Raw genomic sequence first — 25,992 nt, 5'->3', positions numbered from 1 at the left:
GGGGTTTTTTTTATGAATCTTTGCAATTGCCTTTCCTAATAATGTGCTAGTTAGCAAATTTAGTGGCTAAACGCGGTTAAATGTGGCTAAAGTAAACAGGCTCGTCACTCCACAGAGAGAAGAAAGGGGCAGGGTGAGCAGAGCTCATTTGCATTTAAAGCAGCCTCGACCAGAATGAGATGATTTTTGCAGAGCTGATTTTGGCAAGGTAAAACGGGTGTTGTTTTACACAACTATTGAGCATTTTTAACCAAAGTATATTATAGACTTTTCATTAAGACCCTAAGGAATCATATCAACTTGTGGAAAATGGGCATCCGATGACCCCTTTAAGAATAATGCACACTATCCTCAGTTACTTCTAGCTTAATGCATTAGTTAACATGAACTGACAATGTGAAATATATTTTTATAGCATTTATTAACTTTGTTTATGTTTGGGGTAATAAATATACAGTTGTTCAAGTATATTATAGACTTTTCATTAAGACCCTAAAGAATCATATCAACTTGTGGAAAATGGGCATCCGATGACCCCTTTAAAAAAAATGACTGATCGTTTCACTAGATAAGACCTTTATTCCTCAGCTATTTGGACCTTCAACCCGTTGGGCACCACTTAATTTCACTATGGTGAAAAATCCTGAAATGTTAAACTTAATTTGTTTTCAACCGAAAAAAAAGACAAGAACATCTTGAATGACAATTTTTATTCTGGAAGTGAACTAATCCTTTAATTATTATTATTGAAGTATTACAATTTTTGAATGATAATTCAAAAGTGCTGTTTAAATAATAAATAAATACTTTTAAATAATCATTAATAATACAAAATAATTTAGTCTTGCGAGTTTTAAAAAAGATAAATGGAAATAATTTAATCATGCATAATTAGGATTTTTAAAATGAGAACAAAACACTTATTTTTAGTATTGAGGTCAAAGGTCAAGTGTGTCAGTATCTCTCTCTTAAAAAGGTTATGCAGATGCCAGCATTAACTTGTTGCTTGACAGCCATTCATCTTTGAAAGCCTTGAACAAAACGACACATTTTACAACGTAATAAAAAATCTGACCTAGACTGAATTAATACAGTTTCACTTGCAGCATGGACAAATGAGGCTTGTGCTGACCACAATTTGTTTTGTGCTGTGATTTATTGGCTGCCAAAAGCATGAAAACAATGAAATTCAAGAGAAATTTAGAAACCAAAGCTGACAGTTTTCAGTTCAACCTGTCTTGTTAAAACTTTTAGAATATGTTTATTAATCCAACTAATTATTCATTTATTTTAATGTTTGAATTTAAAGTAATGATGGTACTACTTCATTTAAATTAGTAATATTAATAATATAAAGTTCAATGTTTGATTTTAGGGCTAATTTGGATCATTTTTTATACTGTGTTGGGTTGTCACTTAACGTCCGATGTAAAATCTGCATCCCAAAGCAAAAGCAGTCGAGAGCCCGGAGTCTTTCTCTCAGGGGAAAAATCTGAGAAGCAGGAGACTTAAGCAAACGTCTCCATTCACTCTCCCATTAATTTCATTGCTGTCTAGCAGAAACGCCTGCCTTTTTAAAGAGATCTCATTTGTGACTTTCTTTCCTATGGGATCTAACTTCCGCATGAGGGGATTTTTGCTTAAGTGCTGTGCTGAATCTGTCCTGTGGAACGAGATGAGGTTTGCCTACGAACATCTTGAGATGTCAGTGCCTATCTGGACTTCTCGAGGTCATAAAATGTTGACGTTGAATGTGTATTTTCGTCCGCTGCCATCATCCCACATTCAGGGCATCCATTTTTAGAACAAAAGCCATGATTTCATATCCCAAAATAACAGCGACTGTACACAGGAGGAAACTGTCTTCTGCGCACACATCACAAAGCCGCTCAAGCAAAGAAATGCAGGTTACAACAAACTGCTTCATCATTATCTCTCTCTCTGCTTTTCGCTTTCTTGTTGTCTCCAGCTCTCTTTTTCTCCTCTTCATCTTTTTCTTTCGCTCTCTTTCCGTCTCCTCACTCTCTCAATCCGTCCCTCCCTTTTTCTCTGTCAAGGAGTGGGCTTTGATTAAAATATATCTCTTTTTGTCCCTGAAACCTGACTCGGTACGCTCGCACTGTACCAGCTCGCATCATTATGCGATGAGCACCAAACAAAATCTGCTCCTCTTTGTCTTATTCTCGTCTGTGACTCATTCATTACCATGTGAAAGATCAAACTCGAGCACTATAGCTCTCACAAAAGAGAAGCATGCTAAAGCGAGTTTTCCGAGCCATATTTAAACAAACAAACAAACAAGCAAACAAGCAAGCGAACGAGCAAACAAACCACCCTGTGGCGCAACACATCACGTCCTCGTTTAACTTTACGGCGCCTTTGATTCGTACTGCGGGCTTCTCGCAAGTTGTCTTATGAAAGCGAGTAGCTTATCTAGAGCATCTTGAACAAAAGCTGGAGGAAATATTGTTATTATTTCATTTATTTTTTTCGAAAAAACGAGCCAATATAGCCAGGCAGGCCTGGTCCTCTCCAGATGGATTCCAGGCAGCCTCATCTTCTTCATCCATTATTGATGAGTGGGGCAAAGAGAAATAGGTCAGAAGAGAATGAACTACATTCTCTTTGTTCACTCAGCTTGTTACATAAATGATTGAGATTTATTGCTTCCACTGTCATACTTAGTCACTGGCCTCTGATCGCCTTACAAGACTGCCCTCGGATGATTGTTTGCAATATTAATAAATACACTGCTCTGCTTAGCCTCGTTCCCAGGTGTAAATAAGTCATTCTTTTCATGTATATGATAGGCAGAGGAAGAAGAAGATATAGATGCTGAGGTAAGTGTGAACTCAGTACAATACCAGTTGACGGCAAAGATGGATGAATTATGCCCCTGGCCAATAGGGCCAGTGTTTTGGGACCTGTGACGGTCAGAGTGCTCTGACACCTGGAAATAAGGCGCTATGCATATAAAATTGATACAGGCAGATGAAAAGCTTTTGAATGTGTGCCAAAGACGTGATTCAAATGAACAAGTGGGTTTATTGAGGTTTTGAAGTCATACATCGGTCTACATTAGTGTCACTGCTGAAATTGTATTACACAAATGAGGGGTACAAGTGTAATTGCACCTTAACTTCTCAGAATTGCTACTTCTTGTTATTTGAATGATGCATCTTCCAGTTTCAATATTCATTAATTTTTTATTTTACTGCAGGCTAAATATTTCTGTTTTGAAACTTTGAAACTGGCAATGGATATAAACATGTCAACAAATTATCATAAATCAGACTATAAATGCAGTATGTGCTCTCAACGGACAACAGAAGAATACAGACTGAGTACCAGTGTTATGCAGTTGTATGGGTTGTATGTATGCACGTATGTATATATGTATGTGTGTATGTATGTATGTATATCTATCTATATATATATCTACATATCTATCATCTATCTATCCATTTTCCATCTATCTATCTATCTGCACTGACCAAAATTATAAACACAACACTTTTGTTTTTGCCCCCATTTTTCATGAGCTGAACTCAAAGATCTCAAAGACTTTTTCTATGTACACAAAAGGTCTATTTCTCTCAAATATTGTTCACAAATCTGTCTAAATCTGTGTTAGTGAGCACTTCTCCTTTGCCGAGATAATCCATCCACCTCACAGGTGTGGCATATCAAGATGCTGATTAGACAGCATGATTATTGCACAGGTGTGCCTTAGGCTGGCCACAATAAAAGGCCACTCTAAAATGTGCAGTTTTACTGTATTGGGGGGTCTGAAAACCAGTCTATATCTGGTGTGAACACCATTTGCCTCACACAGTGCAACATATCTCCTTCGCATAGAGTTGATCAGGTTTTTGATTGTGGCCTGTGGAATGTTGGTCCACTCCTCCTCAATGGCTGTGCAAAGTTTCTGGATATTGGCAGGAACTGGAACACGCTGTCGTATACGCCGATCCAGAGCATCCCAAACATGCTCAGTGGGTGACATGTCCGGTGAGTATGCTGGCCATGCAAGAACTGGGATGTTTTCAGCTTCCAGGAATTGTGTACAGATCCTTGCAACATGGGGTTGTGCATTATCATGCTGCAACATGAGGTGATGGTCGTGGATGAATGGCACAACAATCCACAACGCTGACATCAGCAAACCGCTCACCCACACGACGCCATACACACTGTCTGCCATCTGCCCTGTACAGTGAAAACAGGATTCATCCGTGAAGAGAACACCTCTCCAAAGTGCCAGACAACATCGAATGTGAGCATTTGCCCACTCAAGTCGGTTACGATGACAAACTGCAGTCAGGTTGAGACCCTGATGAGGACGACGAGCATGCAGATGAGTGCAGAAATTCTTTGGTTATGCAAACCGATTGTTGCAGCAGCTGTCCGGGTGGCTGGTCTCAGACGATCTTGGAGGTGAAGATGCTGGATGTGGAGGTCCTGGGCTGGTGTGGTTACACGTGGTCTGCGGTTGTGAGGCCGGTTGGATATATTGCCAAATTCTCTGAAATGACTTTGGAGGCGGTTTATGGGAGAGAAATTAACATTCAATTCATGGGCAACAGCTCTGGTAGACATTCCTGCAGTCAGCATGCCAATTGCACGCTCCCTCAAAACTTGCGACATCTTTGGCATTGTGCTGTGTGATAAAACTGTACATTTTAGAGTACATTTTAAGGGACACCTGTGCAATAGTCATGCTGTCTAATCAGCATCTTGATATGCCACACCTGTGAGGTGGATGGATTATCTCGGCAAAGGAGAAGTGCTCACTAACACAGATTTAGACAGATTTGTGAACAATATTTGAGAGAAATAGACCTTTTATGTACATAGAAAAAGTCTTAGATCTTTGAGTTCAGCTCATGAAAAATGGGGGCAAAAATAAAAGTGTTGCATTTATAGTTTTGGTCAGTGTATCTATCATCTATCTATCTATCTATCTATCTATCTATCTATCTGTCTATATATCTATATATTAATACTATCTATTGTTCTATCATTTGTTCTAATTTTTCTTCTAATTCTGTCGTTATTCAACTTTCTATCTATCTACCTATCTATCTATCTATCTATCTATCTATCTATCTATCCATTTTCCATCTATCTATCTATCTATCTATCCATTTTCCATCTATCTATCTATCTATCTATCTATCTATCCATTTTCCATCTATCTATCTATCTATCTACCTATCTATCTATCTATCCATTCTCCATCTATCATCTATCTAATCTATCTAATCTATCTATCTATCTCTCTATCCATTTTCAAACTATCCATTTTCCATCTATCTATCTATCTATCTATCTATCTATCTATCTATCTATCTATCTATCTATCTATCTATTTATCTAGCTATCTATCCATTTTCCATCTATCTATCTGTCTGTCTATCTAGAAGACTACATCAAAGTGCTATTAATTACAGTAATACATTTCTTGAAATTCCAGTCCGTTTTAATTTTATTACCTTACAACCAACCCTGTTGGTTAACTAAATTCAAAATCAATACAGGTCGTATTGGTCAGACCTACAAGTAATCCAGCTCACCAACCATCTAAACCATCTTTAACCATCTAACGGGCAGCTTCAATCATCCAGAAACCATCTGAATCCAGAAAAACATCTGTTCTTATTGCAGTTTTTCAGCATGGCACAGACATATTTTAAGGGCTGGACCGTGCTATCAGGGACCATAAAAAGGTATCTCTTCACCGTCAACAAGACGGCGCACTACAGGTCAACAAAGAGTGTCAGCGTGTGTAATTGTTTGGAGAGCTTCTACATGACTGTGTGTTTGCACATCTATGCCCTGAACCTTTGGATATCACGCCAATTTTAGTATGTTATTGTCAGTATGAGAAATGGGTTATTGTTCTGTATTCTGGAACAAAGTGCAATAATTCATTACAATGTTAATTCTGCTGATGACCTTTCTGCGGGTACGCTCGCCCGTTTACACACGAACACACACGCATTAATCTTCCTCCCTAAATTAACCTTTATTAGAACAGTGTTGGTGTTCAGAGGGCTAAGACATCAATAAATTAATTAGAATAAATGTAATTAGGAGTTGGTGATTATGATTAAAGGTTTGTTAGAAAAGTCTGTCAGAGTGTTTGGTTTTGCACAATGTGTCATGAAGCGTGCCTAGAGAATGCTCGCAGCTAGAGAGAAACTAAATGATGACTTGATTTTCTATGAAAACCACTATCACAATGCCATCTGAACCCAAGGCATTTGCTCTTAGGCTAAAAACAAAACTTGTCAAACTAAATTTGAAAAACGGCTGCCGAGTCATTGTTTATAAGCACCAGATCTGCACTGTGACAGCTACAGTAAATACACAACACACACTGTTAAAAAACATAGAGAATGAGATTTGGCTGCAGATTGAGATACATGCTATTAATATAACTTTTTTAATAATGTTTATTAAATATAATATAGATTCTTCTTTCAAGAACTGTTTATTTGTTTATGACTAATACTACTATTTTTGTAACCAATAACGATGTGTGCAAAGGTATAAGTTATGTGTATATTTAAGTAGATGTGGCAGAAATGTCACTGAAAGTGATAAAATGCCTCAGATATTTAAAAGGTTGTGGGTAAAAGCTCCTGCAGCAAATTCTTTCTTTTTGTGGAATCTGTTATCAATCATATTTTATATGTAATATATCTTATATTGTGACAATACAGAACTGAATAATCCAACATGAAAACCCAACAATTATTTAAAATACTCTCAAGCAGAACATTTGATCAAATTTAGTGCATTATTTACTTTGCAACAGCCATAATAAGTTTTTTGACACAAATGGACAGCATGCATTATTTTCATATCATTAGAAATTTCCACGGAGCAAATACTAGTAACTCCTTAGTTCATCTGTGCCATTTGACACATGTATTCTCAAACCACTCTACATGCATTAACCTGAATCTGTTCAGCCCTGATGCACCTGAGCAGCTTTAATCAGGGCAAAGGTCAAAGCATATGGTCAGGGGTCAAATTCAGGATCGCTGAAGTCAGGAGTGTTAACCCGTGAGGTTTATTCTGACAGGCATTCTCCTGCTATTTCTGCCCCAGTGATTCATGGGCCATTTAATGCAATCTGTCACACTCCAGCATCATCCTGAACTCTACACTAGCTGACACTTCAGAGACAGCTCTGATAAATGGGGCTGTAGTCTCCAAGGAGGCCGTTTTGGATTTGAGTCATGGCTAATCTTAAAGCAAACATCGCAATAATTATGTCTAAATGATCTCAGTTTAGCTGCCATGTCAGGTATAGATTAGCTTGTTTTATCAGATGACAGTTTGTCTACCAACTTCATTGATATCTTATTAAATTAAATTAAGGATTTGTTGTTTTTTTTCCCCACTCCTTGTACCTTGTAATTTCTGTAAAAAAGTTTAAAATGATATAAATGGTGGTACACCAAGCAAAAAAATAACAACAAATAGCATCTTGTTTTCACAGTGGTGGGTGGAGTTTGTGAAAATAGCCTTTGTCAACAAGCTTGGTCTTTTTCACTCAGTGTAAATGGAATCTGCCTATCAAGGGTTCTTGAATGGTTCTTTGTAGAACCTTTCAGCAAATTACCCTCTTGAGCTGTCTGAATGGTCCTTTGGAGATGAAAAAAAGCTCTTGAAGTGCTATTCTTCAGATCAATGTATTAGTTTCATATGTTTTCTGTAATCAAAATGATAGTAATTATCATTTAACATTTAATATTTGATTAGCTGGTTGGGGCATCTGGTAGGAGATTTAAGATTTTAATTAACTGCTTAAATCAAACAGAGCTGATTCTTATTGTGTAAACAGAGAGTGAATGAAAACAATTATAGTAATAAAAATAATTGACTCGTGAGTAAATAAAAAAGCAGCTAATAACCATCTGATCGTTTGCTTAACGCATGCTATGAGTTTGTAGAGCTCTGCTCGTTCGTGTGCCTGACATTTTAATCCTCTTTGAGCTTAAGAGAGCTGTAGTCATGCAACTAATGTCTGCTGGATCACAGTCTTGGGTTTCAAACGCTTCGCAAAGAAAGGGGACTACATTCATGATATGTATATCCCAGAAGGCATCGGTTTAATGAGGTCTCCGCCCCTTTTTCAGGGTCGCAGCCTGTGTACTTCAAATATACGTCGATATTCATTTTAGTATAAGCTTAAATAGGATGTTCTCAGGGATTTGAATAAAATGACTGTTTCTGGAGCTAATGTATATGCAAGTGAGCAGCGCTGTCCCAACCCTGCAGTGATGAGACGAGAAAGAGGTGAGAGGACAGGCACATATTCTGGGATGTAGCTCCGATGTGTTCAGACTCACCGGGGCTTTGGTGCATTATATGAAAAGCCAGAGTTAATTTAATTTCTATATTAATCTCACTCAAAGAAAAGTCACCTGCTCTCATATCACCTGTATAAAGATGTTCAAAGGCAAGGGGTCCGGGAGGACACCCACTCATTTCTACAAGAAAAAGGAAGAGCGTGCCCTTCAGCTGAGTTATTTTAGAGTCATCCACCAGGACTTTCTTCGAGGAACAGGAGAGGACAGATGAGAGAGAGATCGGGCCTCCCAGCGCAGTTTCTGGGACAGTTCCCCTGACCACGGACGACTGAGAAAAGAATGACATGCGTGAAGGAAGAATGAAGGTAGAGGTAAAGGAAAAGCAGCAGGATGGAAGAGTAGTCAGCCGCAATGTCTCGTGGGGCTGAATCTTTTGGAGGGGATTTGCGAGTGTGGTTTTCGTGAGGACGGAGATTATTGAGATGAAGTTAGATGCCCTTTTCAACACGCCACCCACCGTAATCCTGCACCATGCGGCGACAGCACAGTCGCCGCTGACTTTTTAAGGACGCTGTGACACTATCAGAATTCCGCAGACACAATGACATCGCCACCCTTTTGCAGGCTGCATGACATCATCGAAACCCTTCCAGGCATGATGTCATCAAGCACCCGCCACTGACAGTTACACTGCTGACCCTAGAGGGTGGTAGTATGATCACAATCTATATATGGGACTATGAGAAATATTATATAATTCAGCATTACTGTATTAAATAATGCCTATAATGGAAAATACAGTGAATTGAATATTACATATAGTAGCACATTTAATTTGATTGTTTTTTCTTTGGCACATAATTGACGCAAACCAAATTATATGTTAAAATTCTATAAACAAAGGTTATAAAACAGATATGAAAGATATAAAACAATCATGTGACAGCTACTTGGCAGGCAAATTTTTTTTTTTCTTTGTGATCGCCTTTCCTAATAATGTGCTAGTTAGCACGTGGCTAAACGTGGCTAAAACAAGTAGTACTGTTTACTTTAGACACATTTAGCCACGAAACTTGCTAACTAGCACATTATTAGGAAAGGGGATTTGTAAAGATTCATAAACAACCCTTATACTCACTTCTTCTGTAGGTGAAGCTGGATCACAAATTATTTGTGCAAACATAGACGAATTTGTGTCACTGTGTCTTCAATGACTCAGATGTTGGGAGTAAATGAGGACTGCTATGTTCATTACATCCAACAACAAAACACCTCAATGGCTTAAGAGACATTCTTGTCTACGTCCTTGCTCCAGCGTTGAAACAATGGCGGGCGGACTGTTCACAGCTCATCAGGGTGGGCCATGTCAATCAACTATCATGGGAGTGGCCTTGGTCTGTGTGACGTCACACCGCCAAGAAGCTGAGAATGGCTTAATTTGAGAAAGATATTGGGTGGATTTTTATCATAGGGTGGTTGTTAAAACATACTGCCAATATACATTTATGTTGAAACAACATGTAAAAGTGAGTTTTGCATCCGACGACCCTTTAAAGTATCATTTCAGTTATTTTAATAATTTAGTATTTCTACATTCAAAAATTTATATTTAAAACATTACTCTCAACATTAATTTATGAATTTAATTGCACTCATGCCACCTCTGAGCCTCGTTAAACATCTGAAAATACACCTACTGTACAAGCCATTATTGTTTTTCTGTGCCACCTCTGTAGTACAAATGAAATTTGCTAATACTGATTTCATATGATTGGCGGTTTATTATTCTTACTCTACTGTTTTTAGAAATTAGAAATTTTAAAAAGCTTGTAATTTTTTTAATTTGACATAAAAGATCAAATAAAAATTCCATTACAAAGGTTAAAATTTTTTTTTTTAAAAAGCCCTGGGAGTATCACCTCATAATATAAAGGCAAATTTTTGATCAGAATTTTTGTTTATTGATTAGATGAATCTTTTGAATGTTTAAAAAGAAAAGACATAGATCCCTGTTTTAGCTGCCTATAGGAAAACACCTAACATGACACTTGGCGCATTGCGTTCATATTTTGTGTACACGTGCTTGCCAAATAATTTCAAATCTCTATTTGACCGTTGACGCACTGCTATCGTCGCAATACCGTCATAACCGCCTACCAGATGTGTCGCTATTCCTCAACAGACTGCAGCCTTGAAGCATTTCCAGATATTTCGGAATGTTTTGGAGGCACACGGATAGTTAGTCACAGTTCATAAGTATGGGAAATTATTTGAAAATATTAATTAATTAAGCGGCGCTTCCCGTATCGGCGTCTTCGCACATTTGACTCATCTGTGACAGATTCACGGAATCGCGCCCGCCCTTTTCAGCGAAAATAAACTACGGGTGAGTTTTTTCAAACGGATTTTTTGCTTAATAACTTTACCATTCTCTTTAACTTCTGCTGCTATCTGTTTGCCTGGTTTTGTTAGCGCCGTAGCGCCGCTTTTTATTTACTTGCAACCTGTAACTTAATCTTGGTCATAAGTGGCCATTGATATTTTTATGATAAATAGTCTTATTATAATTTTGTAGTTTATTTTAGCTAGCACTGCATTATGACCAATACCTTAGACTCTTTTCTGTCAGACAAGTGCTAGAATAAACATTGTTTACGTTGTACACTCAAGCATTACATTGTTACAGGTGATTGCAGTTCCTGAATATAAATATAGCAATAGTCTACCCACACACTTTTTCATTTAAAAATAATGCAACAGTGATTAATGAGCTTCTTTTCTTAATTAAAAAATTATAACATAATTATGAAACATAGATGAATTACTCTTTACAAGGAGTACACAATAGCCCATTGCTTTCTGAAGTATTGCTCCCCAACAGTGGTCTCCATTGATAAAATGAAATCTCACAGATGCAGTGACATCTCAGGGTTTCCATGGTGATGCTGTCACAGCCACATCATTAACTGCCCACTTTCACAACGACAGTAACAACCCTCTGTTATGACCTCACTACAGCTCAACAGGCACAAAATCAGCATCTTTTGATGGCTGGATAACCAAAACACTATCATAAAATCATCCCATCGGACAGGATGACATGGTGTCTTTTTTTTAATCTTTTAAATAAGCAAGTGACTTCAAACGCATGAAGTGTTATGCATTTCAAATGGAATATGCTATCGTGAACTTCTATCAGTGAAGTGTATCACCTCTTATCTTGCTGCAGTATTGCGTAGCTCTATATGTTCAAATCTTGGTATATGCATGCTTTCTAGTAGTTCTTCCCTATATGTTTGTGACTTTTGCAGTGGATCTGTAAAGTATCTGTCATTTTAACATTTCACAAAATCAGTAATCTAGTATTCACACTGTGAAACAGAAACTGAGCCCATTCCATCACTGTGAATGTGACAGCTGCTATTCAGCTGACAGACCGCACTTATAACTGGGTTATTCGCTGGACTTCACAGATGAGATAAATGCATTTTGATCTATTATTTAGTTTGCTGTACCATTAGCATTATTTGAATGTTAAATAGGCACCATCGCACTCTCTGATTGGGGCTATCAAAGCTTCTGGAACAATCTGTGGAAATGAGTTTGAGAGCAACAGCTGATTTGTCACGCCTCTTCCCATGTCCCCCCTCAGTAAATCATGCCAATTAAACCCTCATGTGTCAATTATTGTGTTTAGCTGGAGTTGGTTGCTGATGAATTATGGGTATATTTGTGTGAAAGTAACTTCAGCTGATGCCTAATAGGCAGAGAAACAAAAATGCACTTCTGCATAAATACAGATTCTGCCTAATACATTGTTAATGGTTTTGTCTGCATATTCCCTTTCTATCCATAATGATCTAATTGAAATTTGAATTAAAAATGTATGCAAGTTAAATGTTTCAAGTCTGCAGTAAACTAGTCTAGCAGCCAATAAGTGCATTCATACTTCACGTTGTTAGAAGAAAGATTAAACGTAGAAACTTGGATTTTCTGAGCAAGTTAATTGAAGCTAGGTTCAGATATTTTGCATGTAGGCCTGTTAACTTTTTAAACTCTGTAGAATCTAAAGGGAGAAGTAGCTCCTCTAGCTAAACAGATGCTGGATTGTTAATATTCAAGCAATGGAAAGAGTAACTGTTCGGCACTTTGTAGAGGTACAAGCTATGTTTAAAAATTTACCAAATATTCAAAATGCAGCAAGTTCTTTTGTAAGTCTCACGGTTTCGTGCTTACAATGAACAGTGTTTTTTTTTTCTCAGTGCTTTTTTAGAAAATGACACTCTGACAGAATATTCCAACTAACCAGTTTTATTTATTTATTTATTTTAAAAATATATTTCCCATCATGAATGTAAATGTCACGTTAAAGTAAACTCGGCTAGTCATATAACAGCATTCCTCTCATTAGGCTGACCTTTGTCATCAGGTTCTGTATTAAACTCAGTATGATTCTCCACAGATTCGACCATTCTAGCAGAAAATTAAATTAACATAAAATCAATTAATACATTAATTAGTCTGGTTTAATCACATCATTCCAAGTCTACTTGGAGACTAATTATTTATTTCATAATTAATGGAGGGTGATTAATTGTGAGGTTTAGAACGAGTATACGCCTTCTGCCAGTCCAGCGCAAAAGGTTTAGGTAAATGAAAATCAGGTGCTACTGTCCATTTATTTTTGTGTTATCACTTTCAGGTCTGTGTTATGAGAAGAGTCTGTATGTGCCATGCGACCAGGACACATGGAAGTTGTTAAGTGACTTACACAACACTGCCATACAGGTAATAGCTTTTTTTTTAATGGTACACTTATTACAGGAACAATCCCACTGGAGTAACCTAACGTTATTAAGGACACAGTGGTGAAGGTTCACTGGAAAGAAATATCTCTGTAATTTCTTTGATATCTCCATCGTTTCTCCTATATGACAATGAGATTAAATGGAGAGCAAATAGATTCTCTGATTTTCCTCTTGAGGGAAAAGACCCAGTAATCTCATATGTGTTTTCTCTGGAGTCAGACAAGATCAAATAATGCCTTGATTTTGTGCTCAGATTTGCCAAGATATCAAAGTCTACAATCAAAAGTCAGAGATTTGGATGTGAATGCAAACATTTCTCATCAAATTCTTCTAAGACAAAATATCTAAGCTATGATGTAAAAATTAAAATATACTTGATACTTGAGGATCCTCGGATCACATGGTGATCTTTTCATATTCACAGTGTGAGTAGTCTTACATTTACATTTATTCATTTAGCTGAGGCTTTTATCCAAAGCGACTTACAAATGAGGAATGCAACATAAGTGAGGCAGTGATGTGAGGAAGTGCTGCAATATGAAGTTCCACCAAAGTAAAACAGAGATGACACTGAGAAAAGTATAAGTTCAAGAGTTTTTATTATTGCATTAACAGGATTCAGTCAAATGCTTACTGAACAGATGTGTCTCTTCTGGAGGTGCCTCAAATATTCTACAGTGTACTCAAGAAACTCCAATATATTTCAAGTGTCTCCAATAGGGACACAGGCTCCCATCAAAAAGTGTCCCCATATTTTTTTTAAATATCCACCTCTTCAGACACTCTTTTTTCTGTTTTATAAAATACCCTGTTACAGACATTAAAAAGCGTGTTTAATTTAGGAGTCTGGCATTCTTTAAAAATTCTGGGACCTGGGTACATTTCAGTTGCATTGCTGTCTATGCAGGGTCAAAGAGCTCTCAGATTTAATCAAAAATATCTTAATTTGTGTAACGAAGGTCTTGCATGTTTAGAACGACATGAGGGTGAGTAATTAATAACAGAATTTTTGTTTTTGGGTGAACTATCTCTTTAACAGCTGATAGAAAAAACACAACATGATTGCTGAAATATTGGGTTAATTTAGGATTTATTAATAATTTACAGCAGTATTTTAAAAAAGTAAACAGGGTCTTGTTGCACCGTTGGTATCCGAGCATTTCTCTTATGATGTTGTACTGCCATTGACAGTCTTTAGGGTTTAGAGTTTTTGCAGGAGCTTCTGGCTTATGTTTTTTGTTGGTAATGGTGCAATCCTTCAGTTTTTATGGTAACGCTAGTCCCACTTATTTTATAGCTTTATGCTTATTGTCAACATGTTTGAAGGATGTCAGTTTCATTAAAGTGCTGAAATGGAAATAGCGACTGACCCTTTTTTTTTTTTTTTTTTTTTTTTTTTTTTTCTCCATATTGTGAAATACATCCAAGTGAAACGGATTATTGAAAAAGAACAAAAGTAGAGTGGAAACTTGGTTGTTGATTGGATGGCGTCAGGTCTGATCGTGACCTTTTTCAAAGTTTGTGCAGATGAAATTATTAGAGAAGTCAATTGAAGATCCATTTATGACATTTTAATAAAAAATTACAAGGTCAAAAAGGTAAAAAAAAAAATGTTTTAGAAAATAGAGATTTTTAATATAATGTTGATTTTAAATGGCATAACCAAAAAAAAAAAAAAAAAAAGATCTTCACTGAGTCTCCTGAGCTGACGGTTTTTAAACTGCAGCCTAAAGACCTGCAGGGAGTTTCAAGAGGGTGCTAGAGGGTCTGTGGAAAATGTGGAAGAATTTGTTTATATTTATTTATTTATATTTGAACAGTGTATTTTTTTAGTTTGGTCCGATTTAATTCAAGTTAAATTTGTGTTTAACAAAGTGATTTTTAAAAATAAATTTACCCAAGTTGAAATGAATACAGCTTAATTTTTATTTCATCAGTTTGAAAATGGAGATTAATTTTTATTTTTATTTTTAAATCTAATCACAAGCTCTAGTTTAAGTTAAATATGTGCTGACATTCTGATGCAGAGCGTTACATAATTTGCCATGATATACTGCAGGACAAACGTCCTGTTCTCTGGGCTCAAATCACTTCTACATCCTAACGAGACTCCCATCAGATGGCTTCTAGCAGTCAGACACCTGCTAGCTGAGTGTGTGTGTGTTCAGGGTGAACTTCCTCCTAATTAGCTGTCATTTGCTCTGTGCCCATATCAGGGGGTCATGTTATCATTGGGGCTGATGTATTCTCTGTAAAACCACACCACTCCTCCAAAGGGTACGTTTGAGGGGGCGGAGGGAGGCGACGTGAACTCAGAGAGTTAATGAGGAATCAGACATAATTTAAATGCAGATGCGTGTCATTAATCTTGGTGTCCTCCCTCACTCTTACGGAGTTTTATTCACTCGCTCTCGGAGTCTTCTGGAATCAAGCTAGCCTGATGTAATTTGGGGATAAAAGAATATTACACAATGCATGATGCGTTTACAATGCCTTTCGGACCACCGGGGATCTCTGGCGAAACGCATTGCGTGTAACCTTACCGCTACTTCCTGTTTAGCTCATGTGCAAACTTTTCGTCAGTTCTGCTTCTCGTCCAAGCTTGCGAACTTCTCTGAGCCCACCTACACAAGCCTGTATGGCTCACAGATGAGAGTCGAGATAAATGTGCAGTCAGCTGGGCTCACATCCCAGAATAGACCGGTAACTACGGCGACTGTACGTTGGAGCGAGTGTACAGGAGTTAATGTAACCACCCCTCCTGCGCTCCACTCTCTCTTTCACGCTCTCTCAGAGTAATTGCACGTAATTGGCGGTCCACTGAGACGGCCCTTCCACTGCGTGTCCGTCCCTTGTCTTTCTTTGATTGTGAAGTGGATTGCTCGGGTTGTGTCACTGATAAGGCATGTGTTTAATCGATGTTGAGAGGTAGCCGTGGTGATGACATGACCCTCTCGATGGCGTACCGTAATTATGCCCACCCCCGGCATGCGGCGCTTGATCGCAAACAATGTTTGATTTTTTTTTTCCCCCCACCTCTTAATTATTTTTTAATTAGCAGCCTCTACACAAGAGAGAGTTGGAAACGCTAAGCACCGGAGATCATTCGGTAGTTAATTACCACACACACACACATACACACACACACCCACATGATATGGATTTTCTGCGCATTGTGTTAAATATCAATATGATATGCATTACTTTGCATATGTCATCTTGTTTGTCGGTTGCAATAACACAAGCGTTGCCTTATCGGAGTGAATCAACGCACATATTTTCGGCATTTGATATTAATCAGGCATTTGAAAATCAGAGAGCAAGAAATGAAAGGAATAACAGAAAGGCTTGTCTGCAGAAGATTGTATCTTATGATTCTAGATCTCCATAATCACACTCTTTATGAGGCACTGGTTGGGTGATTGTTATAGTTTCTGTCCTTCTGTAGGTGTTTGTGTGGTGATTAAGATCACCATGACAACAACGAGCAGCTGGGCCAGTGCTTAGAGCCTGCAACACATTACCTGTTTCATATTGAAACTCATTTCAAGAGAAATACATGTACAATTATTCAAAACCTCTGAGTTGCCTAATAGCAAACATCAGGTGTATATCATGTATGAAGCAAAGCCAAACATCAGCAAATATGAATGTTTATATCAATAACGCCTGTCATTCTTTGCTCAGTTTTAAATAGGAATTTTTTGTTCTGTTTTTTTTTTTTTTTCTCAACTCAGACTCATTGGAAAAGCGTGCTTGTGTTACCATTCCTGCAAATATACAGGTGCATCTCAATAAATTAGAATGTAGTGGAAAAGTTTATTTATTTCAGTAATTCAACTCAAATTGTGAAACTCATGTATTAGATATATTCAGTGCACACAGACTGCAGTAATTTAAGTCTTTGGTTCTTTTAATTGTCATGATTTTGGCACACATTTAACAAAAACCCACCAATTTACTCTCAACAAATTAGAATATGGTGACATGCCAATCAGCTAATCAACTCAAAACACCTGCAAAGGTTTCCTGAGCCTTCAAAATGGTCTCTCAGTTTGGTTCACTAGGCTACACAATCATGGGGAAGACTGCTGATCTGATAGTTGTCCAGAAGACAATCATTGACACCCTTCACATGGAGGGTAAGCCACAAACATTCATTGCCAAAGAAGCTGGCTGTTCACAGAGTGCTGTATACAAGCATGTTAACAGAAAATTGAGTGGAAAGAAAAAGCGTGAAAGAAAAAGATGCACAACCAACCGAGAGAACCACAGCCTTGAGAGGCTTGTCAAGCAAAATCGATTCAAGAATTTGGGTGAACTTCACAAGAAATGGACTGAGGCTGGGGTCAAGGCATCAAGAGCCACCACACTCAGACGTGTCAAGGAATTTGGCTACAGTTGTCATATTCCTCTTGTTAAGCCACTCCTGAACCACAGACAACATCAGAGGCGTCTTACCTGGTCTAAGTAGAAGAAGAAATAGACTGTTGCCTAGTGGTCCAAAGTCCTCTTTTCAGATGAGAGCAAGTTTTGTATTTCATTTCGAAACCAAGGTCTGGAGGAAGGGTGGAGAAGCTCATAGCCCAAGTTGCTTGAAGTCCAGTGTTAAGTTTCCACAGTCTGTGATGATTTGGGGTGCAATGTCGTCTGCTGGTGTTGGTCCACTGTGTTTTTTTGAGTCACTGCATCCGTTTACCAAGAAATGTTAGAGCACTTCATGCTTCCTTCTGCTCACCAGCTTTTTAAAGATGCTGATTTTATTTTCCACACTGCCAAAAGCACCAAAAGTTGGTTAAATGACCATGGTGTTGGTGTGCTTAACTGGCCAGCAAACTCAACAGACCTGAACCCCATAGAGAATCTATGGGGTATTGTCAAGAGAAAAATGAGAAACAAGAGACCAAAAAATGCAGATGAGCTGAAGGCCAACTTGAGGCAGTAATTAAAGCAAAAGTAGCCCCTACCAAGTATTGAGTACATATACAATAAATGAACATATTTTCTAGAAGGTCAACAATGTTTTTTTTTTTTTTGGTCTTATGAAGTATTCTAATTTGTTGAGATAGTGAATTGGTGGGTTTTTGATAAATGTGAGCCACAGTCATCACAATTAAAAGAACCAAAAAATTAAACTACTTCAGTCTGTGTGCACTGAATTTATTTAATACACAAGTTTCACAATTTGAGTTGATTTACTGAAATAAATGAACTGTTCTATGACATTCTAATTTATTGAGATGCACCTGTATATTACAGTATACTGCTTTTTGCATGTTTTGCAACACGTTTAAAGTGAAATATCTTTTGAGTGGTGCTAAAAGTGTGTTCAGTTTTATCCAAAATAGATGAATGTGAATCTGACAGAATTTTATGTTGGTTGTTGTATGTGTTGTTGCAGTTTGTAAATGAAATATCTCTAAGGTTAATGCTCTAATGCGACTGAAAATGATGTATCACCTCACTGAACTTTTCCCTAAACTTGACTGCCAGTTTTAACATAAGCAAACATGAGACGACAAAAAAAACAAAACAAAAAAACAATTATCAGCACAGATATTAAGCATTTTTATAGTTATTAGTATCGGTCAAAGGACGTTTTTGTCAGAGCCCTTGTTATTCATACTTTTGACATTCATTTTCATTTTTACACCAGACATGTATGGGTCATTTTACAGAAATGTCCACTTTTGGTATGGTAAGATGTCTTTTGTCTAACACTTAAATTTAGACCACATTATTAGATTACCTTTTGACTTTATGAATACACATGACAGCTTAATGATTTAAAAAAAAAAATCTTTTTGTGCATTTATTTACCCATAAGGATGGTAACACCAGTGACAGAAACACCAGTGACAATTTTCATGAAAAATGCATTTTACAAAATGGCTGCTGCAAGGTATCAAACCATGTTTTGTCAGTCATGGTACGCTCACTAAATTAAGTAGTTTAATCTAATTGTATTCTAGTTTTTTACAATTCCCTAACAATAAAGCAGGTCACACCAGTCATTCAACTAAAAGCTTCATATGAAATCATGAGATAAGTGAGAATTTCTGATAACTGAAAAGAGACAGTGAACTTATCATGGGATATTCTTCATGGATCTTCAGGAAATAGGAAGAAGAAGTCAAGTGATGTCATCAGTGTGGCTTTTATTTCAAAATAAACTATTTTTGTTAAACGGTAACACCAGTGACATTTCCAGGAGACCACTACTTTCATTATATATTTTATAATGCTTATTCAGCATGTTGTTGTTTTTTTAATGCCGTTTACATCATATATTTGATAGTTATGAATACATGATTGTATTTTAAATTAAAATAAAGCACTTTCCCTCTGTACATTACTGTGGGGGTGAGCAGTTTTGTGGTGCTTGGAATTCAAAATAATGAATGAAAAAACAAATATTGCTACACTGATAACTTAAGAAGGTGTAATTGTTTAAACAACATATTGTTTCATTTTTATACATGAAGCAATTGTAACCTTAAAGTGTTTTTAAAGTGTAATATTTCTGTAAAGGCTAGGGACAGAAAAATTGACATTTCCATAGAATGAGCCATATATTGGTTCAAAATTTTGGTTCTTGCTACTAGATCTGTACTAATTGGTACAGTATTTGGCCCTGAAAGGCGCATATCGCTCGACCCCTAAAAGTAACCATGCCATTTTGGCTTACTGATACAAGTTTAATTGTTTTATTGTGATTGTACCATGATGGTTGCTTAACAAAGTCAGGGTTACAGGATTAGTTTTGAGTTGACAAAACCAAACATCAATGTGACATCAGTAGTGAACAGCCAATCACATGCCTTGAAACTGTGATTCACTTCTCGCTTCTCAGTGCGATTCACTACCAAAGATTAAAAGATTAAAAAATATGAAAGCACATTTACATAGCAAGACCATCTATCCATGAAAGAGGACAACTTGCCATAAAAAACATAAAGCATCTTGTCATATCAGTGAAAGTAAAAGTACTGAAGCTAATTTATATAGTTGATATGTAAAAAGTAAACATAAAAAAGTTTATTTTACCCTAGTAAAAAGGTAATAGATTTAAAATGCATTTATTTTATACTAAGTATAGTTCCAGTCTGTTAACATATTTACTGATGTATCGCTCGAGACTTACTGATATAACAACTGTAATTAATCTTTATTTGAAGTACTACTTGAGCACAATGCACATTTCTTAATATTAAGCTTAAATTATGTTTTGCATTTAAAGAATGATATTATTTAACGTGTACCTTGCAAGTATACTTGCAATAGTTCCACTTAAGTATACTAAAGATATACTTAAGACTTTAAATATACCAGTGTAGTATGCTAAAAGTATAGTAAGTAATATTATTAAGTACATAACATGTAAATGTATTTGAAGTATACTTAGCATGAAATAAATGTTTTTTGAATATGTTTTAGTACATTTATTTTTTACTAGGGTAGGTATAAAAAGACTCAAATCTAAGCTCATATGTAATCATGTTTAAATATATTAATTCTAAAACTTACTTACATTGAACATTATCTTTATATATTTATGTTAATTTAAAACTAATGCTTAATAATTATTAAACTAAACTAGACTGGGTTCTGCAATGGATTAACAATTATATAAATCATATAAAATAATTATAATAAATAATAATCTCTAAATGCCAGACAATTTCATCTTTTAGCATATTTTACAATGTAGTGCACTTAGCTCACTTAGCTCAAAGCTGATTGGTCAAATTTCAGTTTGAGATCTCTAAACTAGAACATAACCTGCCCCAGAGCAGGTTAGACATGGAGCGTAAGTTACTATGGCGATGAACACTGCTAAAAGCCAAACCACATTCATGGTACCTAAAACCTTAGTTTGTGAGTTGGCACAAACTAAATTGAAACTTATCTGGCTAGCCCCAGGTGAGCTACCAAGCAAGTTTGGTTATGTGATGCAAATGTCAATGTTTATTAGTTTACAAACTGCACTATGGTAAAAGTGTTTTGAAGTGGAAGGAACCACACAAAAATAAGTCTTTATTAATCACTCGTCTGCTTACGTAATCATAATTTGTGTGAACAGGAATAGAAGTTATTTGTGTTTTACTGTCACTAGTGGACATTTTACCTGGAAACAGGAAATAGTGTATTGGTACATTTTTAAAGTTTTGCAGAAATGTCGCCACAGGCAAGTTTTTCTAGTGAGTTTGCAGTATCTTGTTTTTTTTCCAGATAGTATGTTCAGAATGGTATATTACCATACTTTTTAAACTATATTGCAGAACGTAGAATGTATACTGCACACTAAGCATATTTTCTGTACGCAAGGAATACTCAGATGCCAAAATACTGTACCCCACATTGCAGCGTGCTCGACCTTCCTTCTCCATCGTGACAAATCAACCATGATTTTTTGACACTTTCCATTCCAAACAGAATAAATAGGAGTGGGAAAAAAATGTCCAAACAAGCAATGAATGCTGGAGCAATAAAACAAACTGAAAACAACTGCAGCTCTCAGAGTGAGGACAAAGGCTGAGCAACAGCACAAACCAATTAAAATGGTTCAGATTTTGAGCTGAGTGAATGAAAAACTGTTTTAAAGTATTTTTTAATGATGCAATGTGAATAAAAGCACAGGGGTTTTTATTGGTGATTGAAATATGCCACATGTACATATGCAATAACGTGACAACAATGTCGCATATTAATGCCTGAAATGTTGACAACAGCATAATGCACGGTACGTATTAATAAGTACACAAGTATTTGATTTTGAACATAGGCTTTATTTGCTAGATTTAAGTCTGCGATCTGCAGTGCTTGTGCAGTTATCTTCCTGTTGTTTTCCTCTTCAGGATCTGTTTTTCTTTGGAGCAGCTGTTGAATTCATTGTTTTAGCATTCACATATTCGAGTACATGAGCCAGGCCATATGGTGGCAAATCACTGAGCCAGGACTAGAGAGATAGATAAAGATAGAGAAAAGCACACAAAAAATTCTTTACTTGCCCTCTCGCTTTCTTTTTCGTCTTATCATTAGCACTGTTATTAGTCATGCTGTTGTTATGGTTGTTTAAAGTGAAGGTTGATTGCTTTCGGAGAGTATTTATGCTCCGCAGTGCCGAGAGTGTAGGCAGGATTGAGTGTGTGTGGACAGGCACATTTTTCACCTGTTCACCTCCTCTTATCCGGGCTGCCGTTCAAGGTCTTGGGTCCTTACAATGGCCCAGACACAAATGCAGCCACCCAAAGAGTGAAATGACACGGGCAATTTCAACATCCATCTCGCTGCATATATTGACTATATACGACTGAAGTGCTCCCGCTAGAAAGCTATTTGTACGCTTTGATATCCAGAAAGGCTAACAATGGCCTTATTTGTACTGCAAAAAGTCTGTTTGAGGAATGATATAGGCAGCTGTGAACCTTGAGTTCCGTTAAAATATAGAGATAGGCTGCGCCATAAATCAATAGGTGAGTATTTATTTGTTTACATTTATTTGTGTGTGTTTGCAGTGATTTATTTATGTTAAATAACAGTACACTTTCATCTTGAAAGCAGCAAGAGTGGCATACTTTGACAAAAGAGTAACTATAGCAACCTCACCCCTTTGCTTCATTGACAGAGTGACAGCTTTAATGTTTCTGAATGAAATGTGGCCAGTGAACTTTCTGAATAAGTCTGGATGCAAGTTATGAGCCAAATCTGGACTCGGGGAAGGAGTTATGGAGCCGTAACCAAGGACATGGATCAGAGGGGTCATCTATCTCCCATACCTGTTTTCCGAGGCGGACAGGCCCTTGCCTCCGGTGTGTTTATTATAGCCTGTATATTATCAAACGCTGTGGATTCTACTGGGAGTCCCTGAAAAACTTTATGAGTTCCCTTTATAGAATACATAGAGAAATTCATAGTCTAAACCTCAAACCTCAAACAAAAAACAAACAAACAAGCAAAAAACCCCACCTGCATTCTAACAGAATTTAATTGCTAACAGCAGTAAAACAAAAAGTAAAAAAAAAAACTAACATTAAATTAACTAGTTTTATTAAAGACCGAATGATTAATTAAAGGGATAGTTCACCCAAAAATAAAAATTCTGTCATTAATTGCTCACCCTCATGTCGTTCCAAACCTGTAAGACCTTTGAACACAAATTAAGATATTTTTGATGAAATCCAAGAGCTTTCTGACCCTGCATAGACAGCAACACAACTGACACATTCAAGGCCCAGAAAGGTAGTAAGGACATTTTTAAAATAGTCCATGTGACATCAGTGGTTCAACTGTAATGTTATGAAGCTGTGAGAATACTTTTTGTGTACAAACTTCGACATGCGTTCATGAGAGTACCACAGTGCATACAAGTGGTGCTGCTGATGCAAGAGAGTGCGTCTTTCTCTGCTTGTAAACAAAGCACAGCGCATCCAGGTTCTACATCAGAACGCGTCAGAAGTACTTTCGTGAATGTGCAACGGAAGAGAAGAAATTGGTGAATAAAGTCCTTATTTTTGTTTTCACTGAGCACAAAAAATATTCTTGTAGCTTTATAGCATTACAGTTATTTTCTGGCCTTGAACATGTCAGTTGTGGTGCTGTCTATGCAGGGTCAGAAAACTCAGATTTCATCAATAATGTCTTAAAGGAGAAGTTCACTTCCAGAACAAAAATTTGCAGATAATTTACTCATCCAAAATGTTCATGTCTTTCTTTATTCAGTCGTAAAGAAATTATGTTTTTCGAGGAAAAATCTCAGGAATGTTCTCAATATAGTGGACTCCAATGGTGCCCCCAGGTTTAAACTTCCAAAATGCAGTTTAAATGCAGTGTCAAATGGCTCTAAACGATCCCAGCCGAGGAAGAAGGGTCTTATGTAGCAAAACAATTGTCATTTTTGAAACGAATTGACAATTTATATACTTTTAACCTCGTTAAATGCTCGTCTTGTCTCATCTTTGCAATACGCATGCGTAGTCTGTGTAATTCGGGTCATTACAGTTAGGGTAGGTCGAAAAACTCCTGTCTCGTTTTCTTCTTCAACGTCAAAATCGTCCTACATTGCTGTTTTAGCCTTTTTTTGTAAAGGGCGTTTGATCTACTTTAGTAATTTTGAGGTTGGGGAAGAAAACGAGATGGGAGTTTTTCAACATACCCTAATTGTACAGAATTGTATTGAACAGAGTTCAGAGTTCACGCAGACTTAGACAAGATGAGCGTTTGAGGCTAAAAAGTATACAAATTGTCAATTTGTTTTGAAAATGACCAATTGTTTTGCTAGATAAGACCCTGCTTTCTTGGTTGGGATCATTTAGAGCCATTTGAAGCTGCATTTAAACTGCATTTTGGAAGTTCAAACGTGGGGGCACCATTTAAGTCCACTATATGGAGATAATTCCTGATTTTTTTTTCCTCAAGAAACATAATTTCGTATCGACTAAAGAAAGAAAGACATGAACATCTTGGATGACAAGAAGGTGAGTAACTTATCTGTAAATTGTAGTTCTGGAAGTGAACTTCTCCCTTAATTTGTGCTTCGAAGATGAACGAAGGTCTTACAGGTTTGAAATGAAATGAGGGTCAGTAATTAATGACATTTTTGGGTGAATTACCTCTTTAATTGATTAAATTGACTAATTTATTATTTATTTACTTATTTGTTTGTAAATTATTTGTTTATTCTAAATCTTTTTTTTTATAATTATTAAATCATTTAAAGTAGGGCCAGTACAAAATCATTCTTAGATGAAACTGAAAGACTGAAAACATGTATTATGGAATTATAGCACTTTTTTAGAAACATGAAATTACTTTTAACTTTTTACAGTTGGGTTTCATTTATAAAAGTTATGACGTCATTATATTTGACAAGCATGTTTGCAATAATCTGACTAGATTTCCCCACACATGGTTTGGGTGTTTAATACAAGAAAATCTGTACAGGAAGAGGTCTGTTCAGCCAAGTCTATGTCAGAGTTATATAGTTTTAAACTATGTAAGAATTTAAAAACTGAATTTATAAATTCTAACAAGCATCTGCCTATTGTTATTTAGTGGTGGAAAGCAGAACCCCATTAGGAGTCTCTGTGGTTTGTCTCACCCCCTCACGCTCTCCTCTCTTTCTGTATAATGTGCTTATTACAAATGTTCCATAGGTTCCAGTTTACAGCTGAGCTCAAGTGTAGATAGATGCTAATATAATCAACTAGCCCCACTTACAAATACACTCCCTCAGGACTACAAAACCACCCCACATTATGTATATATTATCTCCTGCGTAGTCATTAATCAAATATTCTTCAAACCATTTCAGCTGGTTTGAAAGGCACTTTGCGGTGTTAGACAACATTGCATCTGGTTTTCAGTTGATCAGAATGGTCATAATAAAAATACAGGTCTTGTGGTGTTACTTTATTTTGATTAGATTTTTTACTGTATCTATCTATCTATCTATCTATCTATCTGTCCATCTTTGTGAGGGTTGAGGTTATACTTGCAGTCTTCTCATAATAACATCCAAAGGGATTATTTACAAAAGGCTTTCTGCCAATCTCCTCTTCAGATGTCGGTGTATGCCGTAGCATTGAGATTTGTCCTCAGTGGGATTCCTGCTTAACTGTTTAGTTAATTAGCAGTGACTGTCCATGTACATTTGGCCACTCGTGTTTGGTTTCCCTCTTTATCTCTGTATATTTCTTGTCAGAGGTACTTACTTGCGTGTAGGTTTAAATGCCGTGTTTCATCAGGGCAGGTAGTATTATGGATTGTTGAGTGATTGATTCCACTCTTTTCCTGAGGGATTTCTTGTAATGCAGATTTTAAAATAGCTCACCTTTCCATATTGGCTTTTTATGCTG

The 25,992-nt window shown here is 36.7% G+C and overlaps 1 protein-coding gene across 1 annotated transcript in view; it reads left to right on the top strand.

Moving 5' to 3' along the window:
• The first annotated feature begins 10,543 nt into the window (after positions 1-10,543).
• The window catches only part of il1rapl1a (interleukin 1 receptor accessory protein-like 1a), a 128,748-nt gene continuing 113,299 nt past the window's right edge, over positions 10,544-25,992 (top strand). The window contains exons 1-2 of the mRNA XM_051119549.1: positions 10,544-10,713; positions 13,030-13,115. The gene's annotated coding sequence lies outside the window, so the exon portion shown is untranslated. The remainder of the gene's footprint in view (positions 10,714-13,029; positions 13,116-25,992) is intronic.

The sequence above is a fragment of the Labeo rohita genome, chromosome 9 (genome assembly GCF_022985175.1).
Source record: "Labeo rohita strain BAU-BD-2019 chromosome 9, IGBB_LRoh.1.0, whole genome shotgun sequence".
Lineage (NCBI taxonomy): Eukaryota > Metazoa > Chordata > Actinopteri > Cypriniformes > Cyprinidae > Labeo > Labeo rohita.
The sequence above is the reverse complement of the archived record's forward strand: the minus strand, read 5'-3'. Positions and strand labels throughout refer to the sequence as shown.